Source organism: Camelus ferus, chromosome 2 (assembly GCF_009834535.1).
Source record: "Camelus ferus isolate YT-003-E chromosome 2, BCGSAC_Cfer_1.0, whole genome shotgun sequence".
Classification (NCBI taxonomy): Eukaryota; Metazoa; Chordata; class Mammalia; order Artiodactyla; family Camelidae; genus Camelus; species Camelus ferus.
The window spans coordinates 22369046-22373124 of record NC_045697.1 but is presented as its reverse complement, the minus strand read 5'-3'; the positions used below and the strand labels follow the sequence as shown (position 1 = coordinate 22373124).

At 37.5% G+C, this 4079-nt stretch overlaps 1 non-coding gene across 1 annotated transcript; it reads left to right on the top strand.

Moving 5' to 3' along the window:
- The first annotated feature begins 981 nt into the window (after positions 1 to 981).
- On the top strand, positions 982 to 1171 carry LOC116659394. Its single transcript, XR_004314764.1, has one exon. It is a non-coding gene; the product is annotated as a U2 spliceosomal RNA (small nuclear RNA).
- The last annotated feature ends 2908 nt before the right edge of the window (positions 1172 to 4079 follow it).

Below are 4079 nucleotides of genomic sequence, written 5' to 3'. Positions count from 1 at the left end.
AGGCTCAAGTTCCAGTGGAAGTCAAACCTTCCACAATCTTGGGCTTAGGAGGTCCTAACCAGTTTTTGTCATCTCCTCAAGGGCTATGTCATTCTTTTAAAGGTTGTGCCCTGCCCCCTTCCCTACTGTCTCACTGAGAACAAATTCTCTCTTATGGCTTAATCTAGCTCAAATTTGTTTTTACTATTGGTTACTATTTGTAAATGATTTAATTTACGTAAATAGCTACTTTTAAATTGATAGTTACCAAGTGAATGGGTATGTCTAAAATAGAAAAGAGCTTAAGAAATGGTTAGAAACATGTGACTGCTCTCATCGGTACTCAGATATGTCTGGGATTAAGAGGCACATTCCAGTCCAAAACCCTTAGGGAGCATGGTACTTTCTCCAACCAACTGAGTTCGAGGTATCAGGGCCATGACGTTCCTTCGGGCAGTAGATTTGCCAGGTGATTTTGATAAGACTCAGGATTACTGGTCTAGTTACATGCATTTCCTGAACTTTTTGGCCCTTCAGGGTGTGTATAATACAATAAATCAAAAACAATCCCTTGCTCCATGAATGTGGTTGGGAGAATGTCTTTTATGAAATTCTAATCGTGGGTGAAATAAGGAAAAACTTCAGATCAAAATTAAAAGCTGAATAGGTTTCATAAGGAAAAATCTATACAATAAAAAGCTTTGCTATTATCTATTTTACCAGTTGGAAGTTTCAAAAATGCTGCATTGTTGACATGCCCCATGCACTTCTGGTCCCTGAAAATTAGAGAGATTGACAGCAGTGTTAAGATATTTTGAAGGATGCCTGACAAAAAGGCAAAATTAAAATGATGTCTGGTTGCTTAACTTAAGTAGCTAAAACTAAAGGGGAAATTAAATTCCTCTAGGAAATCCCACACAGTTGAAGGCAGAGCATTTCAGAAGTCCAGAATAAAAGGTGGGAGTTTTTAATATGGAGCTTGATTAGAAATGTAGGAACTTTATCACTTCTCGGCCTTTTGGCTAAGATCAAGTATATTATCTGTTCTTATCAGCTTAATATCTGACACACCCTCTACTTGAGGACAATATATGAAATGGATCTTTGGAGCAGAGAGTTGGAAGAGAGCTTGCACCGCCCACTCCACGCACTGGCCTGGTATTGCAGTACTTCCAGAAACGGTGTAAGCCCTTGGGAAATAAGTTTCAAGTTTAAAAAATAAAACATGAGTTACCTTGTTTCTTCTTAAACTCACCTTCCATCGCTAGACTTACGGCTGGAAAGTGAAGGGACTCTGTAGTTCGGAAAAAGAACCAGCCACCAGACATTGCTGACCTATGTCTCTTCGTACGTTTTTGTGGTTGTCTTGTTCCCACAGGGAAGCCCAAGGCACTGTGCTGTCTCTCCTTTTTCCTTGCCCCCTTAAAACCCTGGACATCACTTTTCCCCATGTTTCCCCTCACTTCTCCAAAATGTCTTAAAGTGTGTCCATGCTCTTAGAATTCTCCTTCTCTGTCTCCTCTCAAGAGAAAGAAAGAGAGAAAGAAAGAATGAAAGAAACAAACAAACAAATAAACAAACAAACAAAGAAAAGAACACAAAAGTGTTTCTCAAAAAGAGAAAGATGAGGAAATTTACAAGAAAATCATTTCTAATCAGGGCAGAGACCCAGTGAATTAAGTGCTGGCTCGTCTGGTAGCCGCAGAGATTCTAGCCACTGGTTTGAAACAGTGTCTGGTCTTCAGGATGACTTCATCTCAGAAGTGGCATCATCATCAAGGGAGGGAAGAACAATGCAATTTCTCCACAGTGATGATGGAGGAGGGAGACTGGATGTCAAAGCCCAGTTATGGCTTCAACTTGCTCTCTGTGAATGAATCAGGAGCACTAGGTAAAGAAGTAGTATTTTATGAACTTTTAAACCTCTCTGGTAATTTTGTTATTACCTATAGTTTTCTCATGTGAGGTATATCAGTGGGCTTTTCAAAAAAAAAAAAAAAAAACAGCTCTGCATGGTTGTGTGGGTTAACAAAGTAAAGAAGAACTGGGGTGGGGGGGGCTATATCCCCAATAAGGGAAGTCAGTTGAAAGTCAAAAGAACATTACTGAGATGGAAGCGGCTATCAAAGGTGGGAGAGGAGAAAAGCAGGGTGAATCCCTACAATTAAAATAAAAGGATTTGGAGGTTGCTGGAATAAAGCAGCAGCCGCGAGTACCAGAAGTACCAGATATAGCAAAGACTAGAAGAATTAAGCTTAAAAAGCCAGTGCTAGTGAAATATGTTCAATTTCTTATAATGAGCTGTAATGGAAAAGAATCTGAAAAAAATATATATATATATAACCGAATTGCTTTGTTGTACACCTGAAACTAACATTGTAAATCGACTACATTTTAATAAAAAATAAGAATTTTTTTAAAAGATCAATGCTGTTTATCAAGACGGACTTGCTTTGACCTTTGGAACAAGTCCATCACTCAATCTCTTGCTGGTCTCTCTCTAGTTGTGTGACTTTGGTTAAGTTACTCAACCTCTTTGTGCCTCAGTTTCCTCACCTGTAAGGAGTAAATAAAATAACACCAAATTAATAGAGGAGTTGGGAGAGTTTAATGACACAATTGATGAAAACCTTTTAGCATAGTGGCTATTAAATAATAAGAATCAGTAAGAAGTATTAATAGAAAACAGAAGAAAACATAAATATGGAGTGACCTCTGCATCAGAACATGTGCATGATTAATTAATTTCTTGGCAAATATCTTATTTGTCTTAACAGGGGAATAAATGTGATTTCAGTTGAAGAAATATAAATATTCAAACAAACAAACAAACAGCATCCTCAAGTAGTTCAAAGTGTGGAAGAACATACATGCAAAAACAACAACAGAAATTATCCATGGAGAAATGACTATTTGTACTACTGAGGCAGGAAATGCACAAGATAAACCTGAAACATCTTGTAGTGCCAGAAAGTTAGAAAGTGTTAGGAGCAGAGCGAGATGAAAAATGGTAAAGGGTAAGTCAAATGGAATCAAGGTCCAAATAAAAGAACTCCCAATGGACTAAGATGTAACAATTTGAGCAACAAAATAATTAAAGCAGTATTGGGTCCTAACTCAAAGTATAAAATAAACATCCATGATTCCACAGTGAAATAAATAAATGATTACATAAATACGGAAATAAATAGAGAAGACAAATCTCTCATACAGAAGAATTCCAAAAAAATTATGTAGAAACTCCTTCCCTAAGGAGGTGGAGCATAAATACTCATTACTTGAGTGTAGGCTGTTCATGCCACTTCCTTTGAAAAAAGGACAGTGTAGAAAAAAGACTTAACTTTACAGCAGAGAAACCTGACAAACACTACGTCAGCCTGGAGCTCAAAGTCAACATCCCAGTGACGTCATGCTGACAGTGTTCCTTAGATGTGATGCAATGAAAATGACACTTACCCTCTGTGATCTTCCTCCCAAAACCCATAACTCCAGTCTAACCATGATCAAAACCTCAGTCAAATCCCAGTGGATGGGCATTCTGCAAAATACCTGACCAGATCTCCTCAAAATGTTGAGATCATCAGAAACAACAAATGCCTAAGAAACTTTCACAGCCAAAGGCGCCTAAGGAGACAGTAGGACTAAATGTAGCCTTATATTCTGGATGGGATCCTGAAACAGAAAATGAACATAAAATAAGAATTGTGGAAATCTGAATGAAGTATGGCCTTTAGCTAATAACAATGTATTAATTGCTTTATTAATCATGACAAATGTATTATACTGATGTAAGATGGTAATAATAGGGGGAAGTGAGTGTGAGATATACAGAAACTGTCTGTACTGTCTCTACCATTTTTCTGTAAATCTAGAAATATTATAAAACAGAAAGCTTATTTTAAAATATTACAACAGTGAGATAAGCATTTGTCCTCTATAATATAAACTTCCTGGCGGCAAGAACACTGTTATACGTAACCTCCTATGCGTTTATTTCAACATCTAGCATAGTCTCAGGAACATACTGGTTTCTGGACAAGTTGGCTGAACGAATCAGTGAACGTAGGAAAATAGGTCCTAATTATCAACGTAATACCGGG